Here is a 25,620-nt window from a genome sequence, read left to right as displayed (position 1 = left end):
GTTGCAATCTATTTATGAAAATAAATAAGAGATGTAATGTAAGACTTGCAGTCTTACATCATGATATTTTGTTATATTGGTCTATACCAACAATACAATTTTTCTTCCTTCATATACAATCTTCATATTTTTGCATAACTCATTCATCTCATTTCCCACTCCTTCTTCAATGAAACTGTGCTATACTAAGGAAATAACAAGTGGTTATTTCTCAAATCTTGGAATAATACACAGAAGTGAATAACAGAATATATCATGTCTGCCTGGCCTTTTATGATTTTTCTAGATTTTAGATTTTGGTTGTTGTATGGGTTATTTAAATTAGAGATGGAGACAGGACAAAATAAAAAGTAAATTTTCCTGTTCAACCTTAAAGAGCTCTTAATTAAACAAAGAAATTACTGAGAATCCTTCTGTGTTCGTCAATATTTTGAATGTCAAGGAAAGTGACACCTTGACACTTTTAAGTGCTAAAGAAAATGTCAAAGAAAATCATTGTCTTTTCACATTAGAGAAATGAAAGAATCAAATTAAAGCAAAAAACAGGAAACAAATTAAAGTAAAACAAACATTCCACTTCTTCTCCACATTAAATTAATGACAAACTTTGTCTCCTGTGAGTTCATATACACAATACATAGTATACTCATCTCGTTTATTAGTCCCCTGAGATATTTTCAAGAGAGAAAAGGAATGCTTCAATAGTTATCCTAGAAAAACAGGAATTAATGGGATTATCCCAGGCAAATCAGGAAATACGTTCACATTCACACTATAAGGTATTTCCTTTCAAAACCTTAAATTACTTCCTTTTTGATGAAATATCGAAAATATAATGAAAAGTCTTGGAAAAGAATTTTATCTTTATTTTCTCTCTCATTCTTTTGTTGTTTATAAGTACATCTCATGTTTTTAAATGCCTAAAATGGCATCAAATTATAAATAAAATGATATTTTGAAATACTGACATTAAAAATGGATTTATAGAATAGAAATATATGTGCTTTTATTAATGTAAAAAATTGCAACGTCTCACTGGTGGTCTACTTACTAGTACAACTTTGAAATCTCTATAAGTACAAATAACCTTTCAGGCTCCATGTTGTAAAAAAAGTATAACTTCTCTTGATGACAAAAATCGCAAGCATTGCTAATATTAAAATGTTGCCTAATCATAAAGAAATTAAGATAAATTTTATTTAAAGAATAGTGAAATTAAAGATATATTTTTTCCTTTCCAAATTTCAGAAACTTCTAAATGACTGAACTCAAGTTAAGAACACTTTTCTTAGAAAAACTGTAAAATGCCAGAATAGTGAAAGAAATAACATCCTGACCGAGTCCTAAAATTTTAGTGACTTTAGAAATTAATCTTTCTATGCCAGATATGGTGATGCATGCTTGTGATCCCATCACTCAGGAGGTTGAGGAAGGAGGATCCCTGCATGTTAGAGGCCATCCTGGGCTACATAATGAGTTCAACCCCAGTCTGAACTACATAGCAAGACCTTGTCTCAAAAAAAAAAAAAAAGAAAGAAAGAAAGAAAGAAAGAAAGAAAGAAAGAAAGAAAGAAAGAAATTAACCTTTCCATAATTTGTGTCTTTGCTTTTCAGAAACACAGAAAAATTAGCAAAAAAAATATTTTATGTGGATTTTCTGTAATACTTCTCTAATACATTGATTGGCCTCATAGCCATGAAAATACTACATAATTCTTATTAATTATAAAAGTTGCCCAAATTACTCAATGAAGGCCTATCATATTGTTGGAAATCTTCATTTCCTGCTCTGTGATGAAGTAGATGCTTGTTTTGTTTATTCTTTCTTTTCTTTCATGAGCTAGAGCTATTATACAAGCACTTAATGGAACTCAGATATATGTCAATCACCACTTCAAGCCTTTTAAAATATGACATATTTTTCTGAATTGAAATGAAACATATTAAATTTTGTACTAATTAGTGAAACTACTTCATTTAAATCAAAAGGTGATGTGCTACAATAGATCAACTTTGAAAAAGGTCACATTTCAAATACAAGTTCCCTGGCACTTTTAAGATTTCTTTAAGGTCAGAATGAGTTTTACTTATTTTCAGAACTGTTTTCAGTACAATTAATGGGATGAACAGATTTTTGTTCTCAATTTGTTGGAATATTTTCAAATCAATTCAAATTAAACTTCTTCAACCCATCAGCTGATAATGAAGTGATAAAGACTCATTTAAAGAATTTTTTATCAGGTTTTATTTCAATACAGCAAATGAAGGAGCAATCTAACTGTATACTTCTATGTCTATATGTATATAGAGAAAGTTTAGGAATGTAGGCGTGCACAAATATGTGAAAAAAACAGAAAAAAATGTTTCTACACTAAAAAGAATATATATGACAGTACCTGGTTTAAAATGTCCTCTATCGACGCCCTACCAAGGTATTGAGTCACACAGAAGATGCTGAATCACCCCACTGCAGACAGGCAGCCACCTGGTTCCACACTACAAAGACACAGAGGACAATGGACCACCAGACCACTGTACTGAGTCCAGCTGCTCCTGGCCCAGAGGTAGGGGCTTCTGAGCTGCCATCCCACTGCTCCTGGTGCAGAGGAAGGGGCTTCCCAGCCACCATCCCTTCCGCTGCTCCCAGCCCACAGGAAAGAGCTTTTGGGTCACCATCCCTACTACTACTCCTGGCCCCTGTCCCACCTCTCCCAGCTCAGAGGAGGTAAACTGTGCAGGCACTAACAGCCCCCCACACCAGTCAAAATGAAAAAGCATGTAAATAAGTCTCAAAACCAGACTTCCAGATCACCTACAGCAACCCCAAAAGGAAATGAGATGGAACACTCTGATACTCAGCAACCTGGATGCACTGAACTGGCAACAAAAGGGGATCTGGAAAAAATAAAATCAGAAATAATTTCTCAGATAACAAGAGAAATTGTGCCCATAGTGCAAGACATGATTAATAAATCCAGAGAGGAGCTCAGGAACATGATGGAATCCCAACATAAGAAACAAATGGAATCCATAAAACAGATGCAAATAGATTTCCAGGACATGAAAAACTCCATTGAAAATCTACACAGCAGAATGAGCCAATGTGAGGACACAATTTCAGATATAGAAGATAAGATTGCAATTAGTGACCAGGAAGAGAAAAATTGTTTCAAAATTATAAGGGAACATGAGAAATCAATCCAGCAGCTGCTAGATAATGCAAAGAAGAATAACATAAGACTGATTGGAATCAATGGAGAAACAGGAGAGAGTGCAGATGACATAAAAAATCTCTTCACAGAAATAATGGCAGAAAACTTCCCAAGCAAGGGAAAAGAGTTTGACATACAGATAAGTGAGGCATATAGGACTCCAAATAGCCTTGATCAAAAAAAATCTACACATAGGCATATAATTGTTAAAATTCCAGAAACACAAAAGAAGAACAGAGTTCTACAAGCGCTTAGAGAAAAGAAACAAATCACATACAAAGGAAAGCCCATCAGAATCACAGCAGACTTCTCAACACAAACCATCAAGGCAAGAAGAGCTTGGAGTGACATATTCCAAGCCCTAAAAGAAAACAGCCTCCAACCCACATTGATGTACCCTGCAAAACTATCTTTCAAAATGGATGGAGAAATAAGATACTGTCATTACAAAGAGCACCTTAGGAACTTCGTGAATACCAAACCAGCACTCCAAAGAATTTTACACAATATCCTAAGAACAGACATTGAGGATCACAACCCCAGGAAGCAAAGCAGAATGAACCCATCTGGCATGACAAGAAATTAAATGTAAAGGGGGAGAACCCAACAAAAAGAAAAAGTCATGGCAATGGCAAGTCAATATGTTTCAGTTATAACCATCAATGTTAATGGTCTCAATTCACCATTCAAAAGAAATAGACTTGCAGAATGGGTCAAGAAGCAAAATCCAACAATATGCTGCATACAAGAAACACACTTCATTCAAAAGGAAACTCATAGACTTAAAGTTAAAGGGTGGAAAACAATACTGCATGTGACAGGAACCCTAAAAAAAGCAGGAGTAGCTATCCTCTTTGCAGATCAAGTAGATTTCAAATCAACACTGATTAAGAGAGATGAAGAAGGACACTACATCCTTGTACAGGGAAGAATCCAAGAGGAAGAGATGACAATCATAAATATCTAGGCACCAAACACTAGTGCACCCAACTATATAAAACAAATACGAATGGACATCAAAAGTCATATATGCACTAATACAATTGTAGTGGGGGACCTCAACACTCCACTGTCACAAACGGATAGATCAACTAGACAAAAAATAAGTAATGAAATACTAGAACTCAATCAAACTCTTGAACAAATGAACTTAACAGATGTTTACAGAGTCTTCCACCCCACAAAATCAGAATACACATTCTTCTCAGCTGCACATGGGTCATTCTCCAAAATAGACCACATACTCACACATAGAACATGTTTAAGGAAGTGCAAAGGAATTGAAGTTATCCCCTGTATATTATCAGACCACAGCGCAATGAAATTGGAGATCCATAGCAAAAGAAACTCAAAAAGTTTCATAAAAACATCGAAATTGAACAACACACTTCTGGATAACCAATGGGTCACAGAGGAAATTAAAGAAGAAATCAGACAGTTCCTTCAATTAAATGACAATGACTATACAACATATTGGAATCTATGGGACACAATGAAAGCTGTCTTATGAGGGAAATTCATAGCAGTGAATACGCATATTAGAAAAACAGAACAACCTGATGCTGAACCTCAAGCTTCTAGAAAAAGAAGAGCAGGAAAACCCCAAAGCTCATACAAGGGAGGAAATTATAAAGATCAGAGGAGAAATCAATGCAATGGAGACTAAGAGAACGATACAATCAATGAAGCCAAGAGTTGGTTCTTCAAAAGAATCAACAAAATTAACAAACCCTTAGTCAACCTTGTCTGAAAAAGGAAAGAAAAGGCCCAAATCCATGCAATTAGGAATGAAAAGGTGAAATGACAACAGACCCAGCAGAAATCCAGAGGATCATCAATACCTACTTCCAGAACCTATATGCCAATAAGATGGACAACACAGAAGAAATGGACAGATTCCTAGCTACATATGAATTAACAAAGTTGAACAAAAAAGACCTAAAAATTCTGAACAACCCAATATCAACCAATGAAATTGAAAATGTAGTTAAAAACTTATCAACTAAGAAAAGCCCAGGCCCTGATGGCTTCACTGCTGAATTCTACAAGACATTTAGAGAGGAACTGCTGCCACTACTGTTTAAACTCTTCAATGAAATTGAAAGGGAAGCAATACTGCCTAATTCATTCCTGGAAGCAAGCACCACCTTGGTCCCCAAAGCAGAGAAAGACCCAACTGAAAAAGAGAACTATAGGCCAATCTCACTAATGAACATAGATGCAAAAATCCTTAATAAGATAATGGCAAACAGAATGCAGAAGATCATCAAGATCATGCACCCTGATCAAGTGGGATTCATCCTAAGGATGCAAGGATGGTTCAATATATGCAAATCAATCAATGCAATACACTATATCAATAGAGCCAAGGACAAAAACCATATGATTATTTCCATAGATGCAGAAAAAGCATTTGACAAAATCCAACATGCATTTATGATAAAAACCCTATAAAAAATTGGAATAGATGGTCTCTACCTCAATCTGATAGAAGCCATCTATGAAAAACCAACAGCCAATATCATACTAAATGATCAAAAACTGAAATCCTTCACACTAAAATCAGGAACAAGACAAGGATATCCACTATCACCACTCTTTTTCAATATAGTTCTGGAAACATTAGCCATGGAAATCAGACAAGAGAAGAAATAAAAGGAATAAAGATAGGAAATAAAGAAGTCCAATTGTCATTATTTGCAGATGACGTGATACTGTATATAGAACACCCCAAGAACTCCACCAAAAGTCTTCTAGACTTAATAACCAAATTCAGTCAAGTAGCTGTTTATAAGGTCAGCACACAAAAATCAATAGCTTTCCTCTACACAAATGACAGACTCACTGAGAGAGAAATAGGGCAAATAATTCCTTTCACAATAGCATCCAAAAAACTGAAATACCTAGGAATCATCCTAACAAAAGAAATCAAAGACCTCTTCTCTGAAAACTATGGCACTCTGAAAAGAGAGATTGAAGATGATATCAGAAAATGGACAGACATCCCCTGCTCCTGGGTAGGAAGGATTAATAGAGTGAAAATGGTCATACTTCCAAAACTGCTATATAGATTTAATGCAATTCCAATTGAGATCCCAGCAGCATACTTCATGGACCTTGAGAAAACAATCCAAAAATTCATTTGGAACAAGAAGAGACCCAGAATACCAAAAGCAATTCTAGGTAACAGAGACATGGCAGGGGGTATCACAATCCCCAACCTGCAACTGTACTACAAAGCTACTGTGATAAAAACAGCATGGCTCTGTCAAAGAAACAGACCTGAGGACCAGTGGAACAGATTAGAAGATGCAGAAACAACTCCAGACACACTCGGCCATCTCGTCTTTGACAAAGGAGCCAAACACCCTCGCTGGAGGAAAGATAGCCTCTTTAATAAATGGTGCTGGAAAAATTGGGCTTCAACTTGCCAAAGATTAAAACTAGACCTATATCTCTCACCATGCACTAAACTAAAATCGAAATGGATTAAAGATCTAAATATTAAAATAGAAACTCTGAACCAATTGGAACAGAGGTTAGGTAGAACCCTTGAAGACATGGGTGTAGGAAAAGGTTTTATGAACAAAACCTCAGTTGTCTGTGAACTAGCACAATCAACAAGTGGGATCTCTTCTTATTAAAAGGCTTCTGCACAGCAAGAGAAACCACCAGCAGTGTGAAGAGACAACCCACAATGTGGGAAAAAATCCTCACCTGCTCTTCCTCAGACAAAGGTCTACTATCTCGAATCTATAAAGAACTTAAAAAGATCAGACCTCCCAAATTTAAAGACCCAATCCAAAAATGGGCATCTGAAATGAACAGACATTTCTCACACAAAGAAGTAGAAATAGCAAATAAATACATGAAAAAAATGTTCAACATCACTAGTCATTTGAGAGATGCAAATGAAAACAACTCTGAGATTCCACTTCACTCCAGAAAGAATGGCTGCTATCATGAAATCAACCAATAACAAATGCTGGTGGGGCTGTGGGGAAAGAGGAACCCTGCTCCACTGCTGGTGGGAGTGTAGACTGGTGCAACCACTGTGGAAATCAGTATGGAGATACCTCAACGAACTAAGACTGGAAATCCCATTTGACCCAGCTAGTCCACTGCTGGGGATCTTCCCCTACGAATTAGAAGAATCATACCACAGTGATATATGTGCTCCCATGTTCATAGCAGCACAGTTTGTAATAGCCAAAACTTGGAAACAGCTGAAATGCCCATCAACTGGAGACTGGATAAAGAAAATGTGGGGTTTTTTTTATATAAAATGGAGTACTACTCAGCCATAAAAAATGAGAAATTAGAGACATTTATAGCTAAGTGGATGCACATTGAGGTGATACTCTTAAATGAAATAAATAGGACACACATGTTTAAATACTGAATAGTTTCTCTGGTGTGAGAAACTGAAAGTGTAAATAAGGACTAAATGTATAATAGGTAATGTGAAATAGGAAGAAAAGGAACAAAGGGGAAGGAAGTGGGAGGGCTAGGAGAAAGGATAGAAGGGAATGGAATTAACATGAGAAAATGGAAAAGTAGGAACAAAATCTTTGTAAATAGGGAGGACTGGAGGGGTTGAAGGGAGGGCTGGGTAAGGGTGAAAAATAAGAACCAAGAGAGACTATGTAAAGGTGCAAATTTCCAATGATGAATGTCATTATAGTGTATACCTAAAATGTGCCAATGATTAGAATGAATAACTGATAATGTGAAATAGGAATAAAAGGTCCAAAGGCGTAGGGGTATTGGGAGGGGCAGGGGAAAGGAAAGAAGGGAAAGGAAAAATGATGAAAAATGGAAAAAATGGAAATAAAGTCTTTGTAAATAGGGAAGGCTGGAGGGCGTGAAGGAAGGGCTAGGAATGGGGAAAAAATAAGAACCAAGATGCATTACATAAAGGTACAATTCCCAATGAGAATTGTAATTGTGTTGTATACCTACAATGTACCAATAAAAGAATTTAATTTATAAAAATAATAATAAAATAAAATAAAATGTCCTCTATCATATTACCTTTGGCATATACTAAATATTTAGGAAAAGTAAAAAGCACAATAAAAGCAGAAACAACAATACTATCCTGGTAATCAATACTTTTCAAGAAGCTAGAAAGAATCTCCTCTGTGAATTCATGGGATAGAATTAAAAGCACACTTTTTCCAAAGTGCTGTATATGGCCAGAAACAAAAAACTGTGTTTGTTTTTTAGAAAGAATATATAGCTTTTTGCCTTGTTTCTTATGAGTGGGATTAGGATTTTTTTTCTCCTTGAGGGACGTTTGATACTGGGGATTGGACACATGAGCATTCTACCACTAAGGTACATCCCTAGACTTTTTTATTTCTTAAATTGAGACAGGATCTCTCTAAGTTGTTCATGCAGGACTCAAACTTGACATTCTCCTGCCTCAGCCTCTATCAGTGAACTTTAAATAACATGAGAGTCTCGAGGTTTATTAATTATTTAAAGGGCGACTGAAGCAGCACTGGCCCTAATCAGCAGGCATCTTTTCGTGTTCAGGAAGGGAGGAGGAACAGCTGGAACTCAAGGATGTTAGGGGTTCACAGTTCACACTGACAGCGCTACTTTTCCATCTCTATCTCTCCACTTGGTTCACAGTTCATCTCTTAGACTGGCACCTTCCCAAAGGTATAGAATCACAAGTCATTTTACTTCTATACTTTATGATTCACAGTTTTAAACCAAATATATATTTCATTAAGCAAATATAAAATATAATTTAACTTTATTTTTTACACAGTTCTAGTTTAAAAGTGTGTAAAGTAGACAATGAGCCTGGGTTTGCTCAGGAGCCTAGCACTGTGCTAATCAACTATGGTCATCAGAAAACACGCAATGAATTGGATCCCTGCAGGGCAGAATAATGTGGATTACAGAAAGGACCAAAGGAGAGGCTACCCTTCAAGAGGAGAACACTATTGGAAGATAGTACATACCTGCTGCAAGATATGCGATGCAAAATAAGAATTTAGGGATTGTAATTTGGGATTAAAAAGAAAATAGAACGTATTATTTATATATTTTTTCTAAATAGTGAGATAAATTATAATTAGATTACTAGACTTTTGAATAGAAGAATTTTATGGTAAGAAAATTTTTGTAAAAAAATACAAATCTTATTTCTAATCTTTCTTCCTAATCAGAGATTTAACAGTAAATTGACAATAAATGTCAAAAACAAAATCATGCAGAGATTTACCAAACACACATAAACATAAAGAAACTAGAGGTAGAAAAATACCTTAGACAAAGTAGAATTTAACAAAAAAGACATTCAATAATTCAATTGATTTAAGAGCTATTATATATATAAAATGTGGCATTTATCATATAATATTTGGGTAAATCTAAATTACAAATAATAATGTATCAAACTATGTACAGTAATTCTTACAAAACATATAAATTAATAGAAACACAGTTTTTTGGTAGATCTAACTAAGCCTTAAGCAACCTTTGACATAATATGCACAGAATAATGAAAAGGTAGAGAACGGAAATAATACAGTAAACCTGAAAATTTGTATCTTATAAAACTGGAACTTTCAATTTTAAGTAGCCACAGTCTGAAAAAAATGGATGGTATGGTAGGCCACAGGGGAAATATCAATAAATTCTCTTTAAAAACCATATGAACAATAATGTTTAATTTTAGAATTTTCTCATAATGCAATAAACCACAATCAGAATGAGAATAAAGATTAAGTAATTAAAATTTAGAAATCAAATATCTTAAATACTATTTTATTAAAGAAAACTCACATTTGACTCCAGATTTTAAAACACAGCTAAAATTAGGATACTGCATTAAATCTCATGGAAGATGAAAAAATCATACTCAGAAACACAATATTTAATAATTGTTTAAAAAAATGAATTGAATATTCAACATAAGAGCTGAGAAAAACAAATCAAGTTTAAAATAAGAGGAATAATAAAAATCAAAAATTATAAAATATAAGCAGTAAAAATAAAATCAAGTAGAAGAGATTGCACTTATAAATGTTAGAGATAAAGCCCTGTGAAGTCTAAAGAAGGAATACAGAAAAATTAGGACATGAGACAAAGAAACAAAATAGGGAGATCACAGTTAAAAGAGAACACAATGTGAAATTTATGCTAGTATTTCTTAAGGCAAATTCTTAACTCTTCTAAAGACTAACTGGAATATTATAGATGTCACTGTTGCAGTCTAACAGAATTACAAAATCAAAATGTTTGTAGAATGAGCCAAGAATCTGCATTTCTGCCAAGTGAATTTTATTCACACTGAAATTCGAGAAGTACTACTCTTTGCTAGCAAACATTGAATTTCTGTTTGTTTCTCTATTAAAATTACACTGCCAACACTGACTTAATTGTTAAAAAACAGAAATGTAGAAAAGTGAACCAAATGCCTTCAGAATGTGCTATAAAATATTTGATAAATAAACAGCTACTTCAGAGCTCTAAAACAGTGATAGACATTACCCAAGAGTTACAAGAAAGCAGATCCCTGATGTCAGAGCAGGATTAAAACAGGATTCTAAGTGACCCTAGCGACCCAGTTCATTTAGGACAACAATGTAAGAACACGTTAAAAGAATTGTCTGTGATCGTAAGATAGGCCTTGATAGAAAAATGCAATGATCCTTTAATAGAAAATATATTTTAATTCATTGCATGAATGTACTAAGAATATTTATAAATTATTACAATTAGTGGCGATGCATGTCAAAAATCAATTAAACTTTTGCATCATTTCTTGATTTTTACCTGGAATCTGATGGAGTTACAGTATACTTAAACTTGATTAGACCTATCTCTTTTAATGTAACACATAAAGGATGAAACCCTAAATTCTAATTAATATTATTGTCCACATAATATTCTTCTTATTAGCCTTGTTTGATGTCCTGTTTCTAAAAGACAGAGCTAAAACCAAAACATCAATAGCCTCCAGAGAAAAGTGATAAAATTTTCCTAAAAAATAAGTATATTAGAAACTTGCCGCAGAATCTGCTCAAAGTCCTGGAATTAGCAAGAAAATTGAGCAAAATATCTTGAGTACATCATAAATATAGAAGAGCCAATCATTCCTCTACGCCAGTTGTGATCATTTTTCCCCCTATGAAATATAAAAATCTATTTACAGCAGTGAAAAACAAACTTTGAAAAATGCTAAGGTAAAAATTTGTTTCCATAAAATTTATTTCTCTTGTCCAACCAATTACTTAATTATCACCAGTCAGTACCTAGCATTAAGGGAACTGATGACAAGATTTTGAAAGACTCAAACTTAAACCAACTTACAGGTATAAAAATTTTATTAATTACTACAAATTTTGATTTAAATAGACCTTTCTTCTTCCTAAGTATTAAAAGAATGTCAATTTTTATAAGTGTATAAAATCAATCTCATAATTAAATTTCAATTAATTTATGAGGAAGTTATATGAGGAACCCAAAGTATAAATAACTTAAAGAGTAAAATAAAAGATAGATCATAGGAGACAGGGAGATAGTTTTTTACAAATAGGGAATTAAGAGATAGAGGCAGGGGAGAAGTTAAAAAAACAAAGAAGTATTAATTAGGTACATATACTGACTCCTCACAATGAATAGAGTCATTATGTATTACAAATATATACTAAGAAAAATTTAAATTTTTAAAAAACTACCATAAAGCCTAAAATCATGGCAAGTTAAGTCTATAGCATTTTATGAAGCTGTAAGAAAGAAAATCTATAAAAGTACGTTTAATAGTCTATAAATATGTTGACTATACTTTATAAAAATTTGAGTAAGATATAATTTTAATGTATAAAATACCGTAACAGTGCAAAATTGAACATACCGAATAAAATGAAAAATCCTAATAATTATCTCTTTACTTTTATTTATGCCTTTTAAAAATCTGAAAACTGCTCTAAAATTAGTATTTATCAAGTTATTGGAAAATTGAAAAATTTAGAAGAAAGAATAAAACTATAGCTTCAGTTTTCATCATGTACTATAATAATAAATTCACAATGACTTCAGTAGTTATATAGTTAATTTGGAACTATCATCAACAAAATCAAATACAGATAAATGTTTAATTGGTTTGGAATTAGAAAAGAATTGCTCTTGATAAAAGCCAATGAAAGATATTATTAAAAAAATAACAGATATAACTGTGTAAAATAAAAAATATACAAAGACTTGGGAATACTTTTGTAACAAATATGGCAAAAGGGTTTATATTCTCAATAAATATATAAATATTTTACAAATAAAGCAGGCAACACTAAAAAATACAAATGAGACATGAACATTTCTCATTTCCACTGTAATCAAAGTGGTGCACAGTTTTCAAGATAACACATCTCAGTAAAACTGTTGAAACAACAGATATTGTCATTACGTAGCTGGTGAAGATTATAGAGTTGAAAGGGTAATGATCTATGGTGGAAAGTGGCCTGCCATAACCACACCAAACCCCACAACTTCAAAAGAATATCATTTTGAAAAAGCACATGGACGTAGAATCAAAAATATTTTATTAGGCAAACCCATGAGATCTCAGCTTGGGAGGAGTCAGTTAGTTGGAAATGGGTACTCTGTGGAATTCATTTTCTGGAATGGTAACAGTGGAGTGGTCATGTTCCATCATTACATTCATTGAAGGGCCGGGGATTTAGCACAGTGGTTTCGCTGCCTGCTGCGCAAGCACAAGAACCCGAGTTTGATCCCCGGTACCAAAAAAAAAAAAAAAAAAAAAAACCTTCAGTTGGATCACGTCGTTCTCTGCTCAAAATCTTTGGGCTGGGGATTTAGCTCCGTGGTTCCAGTGCCTGCCTTGCAAGCGCAAGGTCCCGAGTTCGATCCCCCGTACCCAAAACAAACAAACAAACATTCTTTGGATCTTGCCAAGGGGCCTATACTGTATTGAACAGTAGCTGTGATTTATCTTTGCTGTGGACTCTCTAGAAAATATTTGGAGAATTACTTTCCTCTTCAAATTTTTGGAGATTAATAGCTGTTTGGTTTTTTTCTGGTACCAGGAATGAGACTGAGGACCTTGTGCTTGCCAAGCAGCCACTGAGCTAAATCTCCTGCCCCTTGGGGATTAATCTCAATCAATACATTTTATCTGAAATGAGCTTGTGTTGATTTTGTTGCAACTGACTCAGAAGTTGGGGCTAGTTTTAGTTGCTGGCATGACCCTTAAAGGAATATATCTGGCACTATTTTTCCTGTTTCACTGGGTCTGAGATAGTAAGATTATCATTTGTACTATAATTTGAGACACTGGTAACCATAACATGCTCTGACCGAACATGTTATTCATTAACATCTGTGATCACTTGGCATCAAGTGCCTTTTAATGATCAGATTTTATAAGACCCAATGTCCGCTTCTACAAAACAAATGGTGAGAATAGGACAATGGGATGGATCAACGGCTTCTTGCTGAACTGCAGTACTACAGAGAAAGGATGGACATTTCAAAGTTCCAAGTGTTTTTATTCAAAGCAAAATTAGAAACTCAGGGCAACTTTCTGGGTCTGTACTAAATGAATTTCTTATCACCATCAGCCAAAGGGATGAAAGTGCAAAAAATAAAAGTTAACATAATCCTATGGTTGCCAATTTACAACATGAATTGAATTGCAACTTTGACAAATCTCTTATGTAAATATTACAAATGAATGGGACCCAAAGAAATGGAATCAGAATTTATGGAACAATATTCATGGTATAAAGCAGTGGTTTAAAACTGGGTGTGCTATAGTTTCAGAGGGCTTCCATAGTATTAGAGTTTCCTTCATTTGGGGATACTGCTGACATTTAGATCTTAGATGTTAAAAATCTTAAATGCCTTTAAAATATGAGAAAATACTGTACAAAGAAAAAATATTCCACCTAAAATGCCCTTAACACTATTGAAACACTATTGAAAAACTTTAGCTTTGCACAATAAGAACTCTCATCTGACTGAGCCTCCTTCACTTGCTAAACATTTCCTGGACTCCAGGCAGATGCAGCTCTCACCTAAAAACACCTTAACAAATATTCAGATAGTTACCTTGAAAAGTAGAACAGAATTAAGTCTGTCTGTATTATCAAGAAAATATTAATACTTAAATAAAATAATTATTTTCTCTCTTACTTAAAAATAAACCAAAAACAGGTAATTAGAACTTGGGATGGGTTCCTAATGGTCACTAGCATTCCAAATGCCAATCATCTTACTAATCTCTATCTTTGTTGTACTGTCACATTGTCTTAATCTCCAGCCCTGATTCTTTTACGAGACCACAGGAGAGAAAGAGGAATGAAGAAGGTGACATCTTGACTATTTAAGGAAGCTCCCAGAAAGGCCATGGGACTTCTGTATCCCTGTTCCTATGACAAACGTAGGTACAAAGAGGGTTGGGAAGTATACTGTTTATGTAGGGCATGTAGTTGTCCATCTATAAAGTGAGGACTATGAAATGGAGGCTGAGATTAATGTGGGAGGGAAGAATGGAAATGAATGTTATGGGGTACAGTTAACAGTTTTTGCTATACAGAATCAATTCTATGTTCTCCTTGCCTCTTCATAAGACTGGTATGAAAAGGCTTAGGCATCAAGAAAATTTTAAAACATTGCTAATGATATCAGTTGAGGTACAAAATTATGTGTGCCTTATTACTTTTCTTATTGCTGAGACAAAATACCCGACACCCAAAGAAAAAGTAGGAAAGGTTTATTTCTGCTCAGTTTGTAGAGATTTCTGTCCTTAGTCTGCTGATTCCAAAGCAGTGTGTCATGGAAAAAGGACACTGAAGAAGAGAAATAGTTCATGGCCTGGCACAGCCAACAACAAGGAGCAGAAGCAGAACAGCCAGCAAGCAACAAGTGACAACAGCAGCAGCTCTCTTTCTGTCCCTTATATTCTTTTTTCTTTTTTTTTTTTGGTATGGGGATCGAACTTGGGTTCTTACTCTTGCGTAGCAGGCAGCAAAACCACTGAGCTAAATCCCCCGCCCTGTCCCTTATATTCTATCCAGGCTAGTAGCACTCACCCAAAGGGTAGGGCACTCTTTTTCTTTTCCATTAAGTTTATTGGTACATTTTAGGTATACAATACAGGTACATTCATCATTGGGATCTTGTACCTTTACGTGATGTATCTTGGTTCTTATTTTTTCCCCATTCCCCTGCCCTTCCTTCGACCCCTTTACCTTTCCCTATTTACAAAGATGTGTTTCCATTTTTTCCTTTTCTCATATTTTTTTCTTTTTGCTTCTTTCCTTTCCCCTACCCCTCCCACTTCCCCTATCCCTTTAGACTTTTTCTTCCTCTTTCACATTATCAAGTATATATTTTGATCCTTATTTACACTTTTACTTTTTCACTCCAGAGAAACTATTCGGTATTTACACATGTGTCCTATTTATTTCACTTAATAGTATGGCCTCAATGTGCACCTACTTAGCTATAAATGTCTCATCCAAGCATAAATCAATTCCAGCATCACATTCTTTTTTTTTTTTTCCTGGTACTGGGGATCGAACTCAGGACCTTGTGCTTGTGAGACAGGCTTGGTGCCACTTAGCTAAATCCCCAGCCCTCAGCATCACATTCTTTATCCTGGCATCACACACTCTATATCCAGCTCCTCTGAAAAGCCCCACCTATGATGCATAAAGCTTTGGAGGGACATCTACATATAAGCCATAACAATTTATGAGAATGAATATCAATGGTACTAAATGAAGAGGGAGAAATATTGTTATATTTGACTGAAGTTTTATATACTTACCAGAAACTTTGAATTCAGCTGAGGTACTAGGTGAAGTAGATGGAAATAGAGGCAGAATATCCCTAATCTGAAAATCTGAAACCCTCAATTCTCAAAATCCAAAACCTTTTGCGCTCCAACATACCACTAGTGGAAAGTTCCACATCTGACCTAATGTGACAGGTTTCAGTCAATACATAGATGCACTAAAACTATGGTATAAAATTACTCTTGGAGTGGAAACAATGCTTTTGTAAATAAGGAGGGGAAGAGGAGTTGATGGGAGGTGGGGGATCGGGGAAAAAAAGAAGAGTCAAGATATATTATGTACATACAAATTCTCCATGATGAATGTGATCATTATGCATATCTAAAATGTACCAATAAAATTAATTTTTAAAATTACTTTCAGGCTATACACAAAGGGCATAAGTGAAAATATATATGTATTTCATCTTTAGATTTGTGTCCTATCCCCAAGATACTTCATTATGTATATGCAAACATGTTAAAATATGAAGCACTCTAAAACCCAAACCATGTTGGGTCCCAAGCATTTTGGTTTACTAAATTGTAATTTAATTAACTCTATTGTTTCATAAAATATATACTTTATAGTAGTCTAACTAAATTTGAGATAGAAGAAATTTGTTTCCACAAAGATAAAGAAATAAAATGGTTTATTGAAAAAATAAATATTTTATTAGTTTATTATGTAAACTTACTGAGTTTGCATCTAAGAATACTGATTTAGGGCTGGGGATTTAGCTCAGTGGTTCCACCGCCTGCTCGCAAGTGCAAGGTCCCAAGTTTAATCCCCAGTACCAAAAAAGAAAAAAAAAAAAAGAATACTGATTTATATTGGTGTAGGTACAAATAGTAATCCAGAAGATAAACCTTTATCATAATACTGAGAAATAGACTTGCAGGAATATCACAGTATATACAGAATCTGCCAAAAAATGTCCACACACTTCAAGAAAAGAAAAACTTGTATAAATATTTTAATACTAAATTTATTGAAACATCACAAGATTAATATGTTTTCTTTGGCCTCTACAATTACAAGAGGTTCTCAAAGTCCTGGCCATGAGCTTCTAGACATTAATTAGCACACTGAGTTGCTGCTTGGGTAACCTTGGTCACTGAGATTGCTGTGTAGGCATTCTCAATTTCTTCTCTAAGGGCTAGCAGTGCAGTGGGTTTTCTGCAATATATGATATCCTCTAGGGCCTCCCATAAGAGGGTAACACCATCTGTTGAAAAACATGGTACTATTTTTCTTTTCCGGAAGCGTATATATATATTATTTTGGCAGACTTTGTATATATGGCAAATTCTAAGGTTTTTTTTAAATGTAATTTCTATCCCTATAGCAGGGTAACTGGGGAACCTAAAACAGGAAATACCTGTGCTAGTCCAGTATGATTGCACTCTAGGATCACTGCTCTGACTAGGAACTTGAGCAATCTGTATGTTCATTCATTCAGTTTTTAGGAATCATGATTATGAGAAAAACCTACCAAATTTGGAAAAGTGACCTTTCAGAAACTACTGTTTCTCAGACTTTTAATGAAAATAGTAAGAAGTTAAGAAGGCAGATTTTTATGCTATACTTCTTGGGCACTGCATTTGCATTTAGCAAGAAGAAGATTGGGTAAAAAGCAAAGGCAAATATTTTCTTCACAAGCCTGCCAAGTTTACTCAGGAAGTGAAGTCCTCTTTAGGTGCTTCTGAGCTCTCATTAGCCAGAACTGTCATGTCAAAGCTGTGGAAAGGCTGAGAGTTGGAGTAGTTTGTCTAGCCTCCAGGAGAACAGAGAAAGGCCAAAGCAGGTTTGAATGGGTATTCAGGGAGCAAACTTTCCTCTTTGGATAAGCAATGGAGACTAGTCAAATTCTACCTCTTTTGAAGCCCAGTAGAACCCCAGGCACATCTTTTGTAAAACTGCCCTTTTTGAGAATGTAGATAAACAGACCAACTTAGGAACTGTATTCACTAATGGAATACAGGCTGTTTTGATAGAACTAGCTGAGAAAATCCTCTTGAGCTCCTTCTATCAACCTAATAAGCAAAAACAAATCACGTATCTGAAGAATAGCAACTAAAATATGAAAGAAGTGTTATGATTCCTAACATTAACATTTACCATGATTGGCCTGTGCAGACAGAAGACTCTTAGAAATGATATTTGATTAGCATAGGCTTAATCAGGTGGTGAATCTGGTCACAGCTGCTGTTCCAGGTGGGAACTTTTTCCTTTAGCAAATCACCACTACTTCAGCCACCTGGTATGTACTTACTGATCTGCATTTTTTTTTCACTTCTTTCCTAATTATCAGAAAACTCCAGAAGTTATTTTCTTTCATTTGACAAGGACATCTGCAGACATCTAGCATCCTACAGAGGGGTGCTGCCAGTTGGTCATAACTGAACCTCCAAATCCATAATGTAGTCCACAGGAAATTTAATCATTCCATGATCCCTAAGGCAACATCCCGATCTACTTTGTGATGATCTCATGATCGGAGAACATGCTGGAATGGAAAAAAGAACACTCTAGATGCCTTTGTAAGACACACGTCAGAAAGCAGGAGATAAATGCCATCAGCTCCTTAAGTAAAGCCAATAGCCCAGAATTCCAAACCATGATCAGAGAACCCATTTTTGTTACCCTGTGCCAAATCTGTATAGCAGAGCTTGGCATACCGAAGTCATTCGTGTTGGAAGTGGTGCCAAGAAACAGTATCAAGGACTGAAGAGAACAAAATAGGAAAGGAAGAAGAGTCAGTTTGGTGGTCAGTCTCCCAGTTATACAGAATGTGCCTCTGAACTATTTACCTAAGAAACAGCAAAAGAATGATTTCATTAGTTCCATCTGCCATTGATCAAAGTTTGTAATTCTAAATTGCAAATGTATAAAATTTGTGTAGATTTCCACAGATTTCAAGCTATGCCATCAAAGTTGCCTGAGATCAGGAAGAAAATGTATAGTACAGTCAGGATTTTTGTGAAACTATAAAATATATTGCAAAACTTCTATTTGAACACAAATCTAGCTTCACCTAGCTCCAATTAGTTACACACTACCCATAGGACATTAACTTTCCTATATTTCCAGACTGCACATGGATATATTCTGACTGAATTTTTGCAGTTTTCCCATGCCAAAGCATCAGAAGGGCCTGTGGGGAACAGGTGAAGTCTGTGTAAAACAGTGAAGCAAAGAAGTATGTGTTACAATTGGTTCCAGAACAGTGATAGGAATAAATGGTGGGCTGAGGGAATATGACACGGTTTACTTAACTTCCCAAAAGCTTTTGCTTTGCAAACGCCAGCTCAAATAGGAGGCACATTTGTGAAATACATTTACTGAATGACCAGCCCAAAGATGGATGATCTTGAATGGGTCCTAAACAAAAGAAAACTCTTGGCTATGATCAAGACTAGATCACAGACACAATGTTCTCGAAATACCTATGCCAGATTGTCATGCTGAATAATGACTCTTGCAAATCAGGGCTGGAAATTTATAGCAGATGTCCTAAAGTTTGAAAGTATGAGATATTCTCCTCCTGATGGGCAGTTTTTGCCTTGCTTCTGAGTTTCCATAAAAATGGAATGTCTAACTTATAGAAGAGAACCATGAGCCATAGCTACTTTTTATGATCTGGATATTATCTGGCTAAGCCACAGAATTGTATTGTCAAAAGCAGCGTAACAAGGGAAATTTGTGTATATGAGACTGACTATAGGTAGGTGCTGAAATCACAAATGAGTTTCATAAGCAGGTTTCTCCTGTGGATGTTGTACCTAAATTGGCCATGCCATGACCCTCAGCTTGGAACTCATGGGATTCACTGGAACCAGATAACTGAGAAGAAAATACTTGAGCCATTTTCATAGATTTCTGAACAAGACACACTGACACTTGATGAAAACATATTTTTGTAAGAAAATAACTGCATGTATTTGTCTTGGAAGGCCCACGGAGATAGGAAATATTTGTGGTAAGCAGTAATTCTGAGTTATTCCTGTGATTCATTGGTTCCTAGGTCATAGTTTGGGGATTTGTTAAGAATTCAGAATTCATAGGATTGAATGTCTGGAGAAAGGTGGCTTGAAGACAGATTATACAGACCAAATGTGTTAGAAATGTAAGAATATTTTTATCCTATACGTTGATGAAATTTTTTAAAAAGCTTCCACTGTAAGTGAGGATCTCAGAAATCAAGAAATACAACATTCTTCCCCATGGATATTAATCCAACTCATTTTGGAACAGTTCAGTGGTTGTTTTTAAAATTTATTAGTAAGGGATCCATATTGGTAGGAGCAGTTGTTATTCATGGGATCAATGACATGGATATCCCCTATTCATAACTGACGTGGTTATTAGTAGGGTTGAATATTCAATTTACCAGTAGCTCTGTCTAATTCTAATTCTCTGATAAGTACTAAGTCCTAGGGGATCATTCAGCAAGTTAGTGAAAGGTTAATTATATTAGGCAATTTTTCTTTTCACAAATGAGATAGCAATTTGTCTTTGCTAGAAGAGACAATATGTATTTGGATTTTCTTTCTCAGTTTTCCAATCTTCTGACAGTAATACCATATGTGGGTTTTATTTAATTCCATATAAAACATCACAGTATTCACCTCAACATTTTTATGACCTTGGAACTTTTTTCAGTAAAATAAGTGACTAATATTTTAACTTTAATATGCTTTTACCCTCTTATTTCACTGCTTTCAATGTTCAATTTTTATTATCTCCCAGGGAATCATTATTGCTGTCCATTTAAGTGATATTTTCCACAATCTAATATTCTGTTTAACAAAATATATAGATTTGAGAAAGGCATTAACATGTCAAAATGTGTGTAAAGTTCCTTTGGCTCATTTATCTTTAATCTTTGAACATTTATCTTTATAAAGGTAGTGAAATGTACAGTGATAAGATTGTAGAAAAACCTTAGATATCATCAAACAGCAGAATATTGCAAATTTCCCTCTGGGATTCTAATACATAGGCAGGAATCTTTCCAGAGGTCCTAAGCACCTTTTGAATAGAATTTCTTGAGATTTTTATGGTAATATAAATAAATAGAGCCACAGAGAGATCTGGTGGTGTTAAAATTTTGGGGTTTTTGCAGATCACAAGATCAAAGACTATTGATATCAATAATCATCTCAATGTCATCTCCTAACAGGGTTAAAAACTTGGCAACAATGATCTAACAGGCTTGCAGTCATTCATGCACCTGAATTAGAAACTACAGGATACCTGTGTTAGCATATGTGTACTATTTTTTTTCAGATATTTATGTGAACCATAATGGGAAGCAATGTAAGTTTTCCTCAACTGCCCATTATTTTTAAGCTCATAAAATAAATTACATTCTCTGCTGCCTTTCTCTGAAGGATTAGAAAATGTGAATTATCAAAACATTGTGAAAATTCCTTATTCCATGTAATAGTACCTTGAATGCACAGAGCCATTCCTCTTAAAAACCTTGTTGTTAGAAAAAATATGCAATTTTTTTATTCTTTTGTAACCATTTCACACTTTCATAAGTACCACATGCCATTCATGTACTTTACGCTCTTTATGATCTCTATGTACTATTTCTAAAGGAACCAGATGCATTTGAAGTACATGTTAATAAAGCAGATTCAGAACATTCATATTTATAAGTTAAACAACTGAATTCTATTACTGGTCTGCCACTGTGTCTTCATGAAACTGAACACACAGTTGATTCAGTCAATTGCACACATATACGTTTACCTAACCAAGTGGCTGGTATTATCCAGGCCTTTCTTGGATGATTTTATTACTTCATTATGTTCGTAGAATAAAAAGACAGAAGTATTTTTCCCTGTATCAGTTTCACTAAAATGTGCTCTCAGACTGCTTATTGGTTCACTGGATAAGTGATTCTATTTCTCTTTTGCTAGGACAGCCACTGAGCAACAAGGAAACCAAACCATCCTTTGAAAGGAGCTGGAAGTGTACATTTTGACCCTTATTTACACTGGAGCAGGGCTGCTTGCAAGTAGAGGAATAGCTTCGAGGCAGGAAGAAGATCAGATTATAATCTCATGTTGGATTATAAATCACCAGGGTACTGGGCAATTCTGTGTCAGACTGGCACTTTGATTCCAGCTCTGCCATAATTTATCATCTTTACACTGGGGAAATATTTAATCATTTGGATAATAAGTGCATTGTTATATCAAATATAATAAATCTCACCCAACTAACTAAAGTAGGTGAAAGAATGACATCCGTATTTAATCTTAATACATGTTCATCTGTTTATGGAGCAAAAGCTCACTGGATTCAAATTCTACACATTTGTATTTAAGATTGGTATAATTAATCAGTGTCTTTGAAAGTAATCTTAAACCTAGATGTATCTTCTGTCACTGGCTTCAAGTATTGATATTTTGGGCCATATAGTTTCTGCAGAAGGCTGTCCTGTGCTTTTTCAGAAGCATTCTTGACTAATATTTGTTAGATGACAATAGGACCTCTCTCCCAATGTCCAACAGACGGGATAACCAAAGATGTCTCTCCACAAATCACCAAATATTCCCTGGTGGCAAAAGTGCCTACAGTCCAGAGCAACTGCATTAGACATAGTAAGTCCCAATCTAGCAATTTTGTGGACAGGTTCTATTAAAGGATGCCAAAACTTTTTTATCTATTTCCTAACGTTTAGATCCAGTTGATCAGCAAATACTGTATAAAAATTAATTTTGTTTACTACCAAGGCACAAACACTTTTTAGATTACTTATGATATTGTATAAGTGTAGAATGCACAGTGGTAAATGAACAACTATAATTATCTAAAATGTGGAAAAATCAGATTTGGGATATATGTAAAATATTGGTTCTATTTCTTTTTAAATTTATTCTCACATGTTTGTGATACATAGTGACTATTTTCACTGTGTGTATTAGGCATGTGCACATGACACATCTGATTTTGTTCCATCCCCTTTTCCCTTTGTCCCCTTTCCCTTCACCTCCTGGTCCCCTTCCATTTGCAGTGGATTTATCTCCTTGTTTCCTTTTATCTCTTGTTATTTGCTCATTACTTTATTTATACAGTATTTTGGATTTCACATATGAAGCAAACCACTCAATATTTAAGCTTGGGTGTGATTTATTTCTCTTAACAGTATATTTTCATGGTGCATTCATTTTCTTACAAAAGTTCATATTCATCCTTCTCTCTAGCAGAATAGTATTTCATTGTGTACAAATACCACTTTGGCTCTATTTCTAATATTATAGAGTTACCACTGAGGCACATAATTATTTTATTATTAGACAACCCGAAATTGTGACATATTTTCCATCAAACTGGTCATCTTTGGAGTTTTCACTATCAGTATTCAACTTCCTATACATATAGATAATCTGGGAGCCAAGAAATTGAGACCATTGGTCATGTCCACAAAGTTAGTTCAGTGCAAGGAAGGATTGGTGCACTGATATTCTAGGACCTATTGTGAACAATTTCCATGGACAGAATTTCTCAAATTTTAGACAGTGGGTATTGCCAGAGCAACATGGATCCACCTGATGAGGTGTGAACAGATCCCTCATTTGAATTTTTATGATATTTTGAGAAGCAAATGACATTTACTTCCTAATATTTCCTTTTTTCCTTAGGTCTGAAATAGATACTGGCATGTATTATACAAAATAGGAAAAAATATATAAAAAATAGTAAATGAATGATCACAATATTAGGTATTATTAATTTTTTAAAAGTGTTGTGTTTCGCCAAATCAGCCTACTGAAGATAGGCAGGTCAGCGCATCCCCTACTGAGGTCCCGAGTCATGCAGAACACACAGAATCAGCCCGCGCCCCGGAAACAATCCACTGGACCCCAACCCCTGCTCCTCTGTACAGCCACCTGGTTCCACACTACAAAGACACAGAGGACACCGGATCACCAGACCACGGTACTGAGTCCCGCTGCTCCTGGCCCAGAGGTACGGGCTTCTGAGTCACTGTCTCACTGCTCCTGGTCCAGAGGAAGGGGCTTCCCAGCCACCATTCCTCCCACTGCTACCAGCCCAGAAGATAGGGCTTTTGGGCAAGCTTCTGTCCCGCCACTCCTGGCCCAGAGTAAGGGGATTCTGGGCCTCCATAACTCCCACCGCTCTAACCCAGAGGTAGGGGCTGCTGAGCCACCATCCCACAGCTCCTGGACCAGAGGAAGGGGCTTCCCAGGCACCATCCCTCCCACTGCTCTCAGCCTACAGGAAAGGGGTTTTGGGCCACCATCCCTACCACTGCTCCCGGCCCCTGTCCCACCTCTCCCAGCTCAGAAGAGGTAATCTGTGCAGGTGCCAACAGCCCCCACCCCAGTTGAAATGAGAAAACACATAAATAAATCTGAAAACCAGACTTCCAGATCACCTACACCAACCCCAAAGGGAAATGAGATGGAACACTCTGAAATTCAACCAGCTGGACCCACTGAACTGGCAACAAAAGGGGATCTGGAAAAAATGAAATCAGAAATAATTTCTCAGATAACAAGAGACATTGTGCCCCTAGTGCAAGACATGATTAATAAATCTAGAGAGGAACTGAAGAACATGATGGAATCCCAACATAGGAAACAAATGGAATCCATAAAACAGATGCAAATAGATTTCCAGGACATGAAAAACTCCACTGAAAGCCTACACAGCACAATGAGCCAATGTGAGGACAGAATTTCAGATAGAGAAGATAAGATTGCAATTAATGACCAGGAAAAGAAAAATTGAGTCAAAATTATAAGGGAACATGAGAAATCAATCCAGCAGCTGCTAGATGATGCAAAGAAGAATAACATAAGACTGATTGGAGTCAAATGAAGAAACAAGAGAGAGTGGAGATGACATAAAAAAATCTCTTCACAGAAATAATGGCAGAAAACTTTTCAAGCAGGGGAAAAGAGTTTGACATACAGATAAGTGAGGCATATAGGACTCCAAATAGCCTTGATCAAAAAAAATCTACACATAGGCATATAATTGTTAAGATTCCAGAAACACAACAGAAGAACAAAGTTCTCCAAGCAGTCAGAGAAAAGAAACAAATCACATACAAAGGAAAGCCCATCAGAATCACAGCAGACTTCTCAACACAAACCATCAAGGCAAGAAGAGCTTGGAGTGACATATTCCAAGCCCTTAAAGAAAACAGCCTCCAACCCAGATTGATATACCCTGCAAAACTATCTTTCAAAATGGATGGAGAAATAAGATACTTTCATGACAAAGAGCATTTTAGGAACTTCGTGAACACCAAACCAGCACTCCAAAGAATTTTACACAACATCCTAGGAACAGACATTGAGGATCACAACCCCAGGAAGCAAAGCAGAATGAACCCATCTGACATGACAAGAAATTAAATGGAAAGGGGGAGAACCCAACAAAAAGAAAAAGTCATGGCAATGACAAGTCAATATGTTTCAGTTATAACCATCAATGTTAATGGTCTCAATTCAACAATCAAAAGAAATAGACTGGCAGAATGGGTCAAGAAGCAAAATCCAACAATATGCTGCATACAAGAAACACACTTCATTCAA

The sequence above is a fragment of the Heterocephalus glaber genome, unplaced genomic scaffold (assembly GCF_053883595.1).
Source record: "Heterocephalus glaber isolate CG9 unplaced genomic scaffold, H.glaber_assembly_v1.0 deba00000818, whole genome shotgun sequence".
Classification (NCBI taxonomy): Eukaryota; Metazoa; Chordata; class Mammalia; order Rodentia; family Bathyergidae; genus Heterocephalus; species Heterocephalus glaber.
This window is presented reverse-complemented; position numbering follows the sequence as displayed.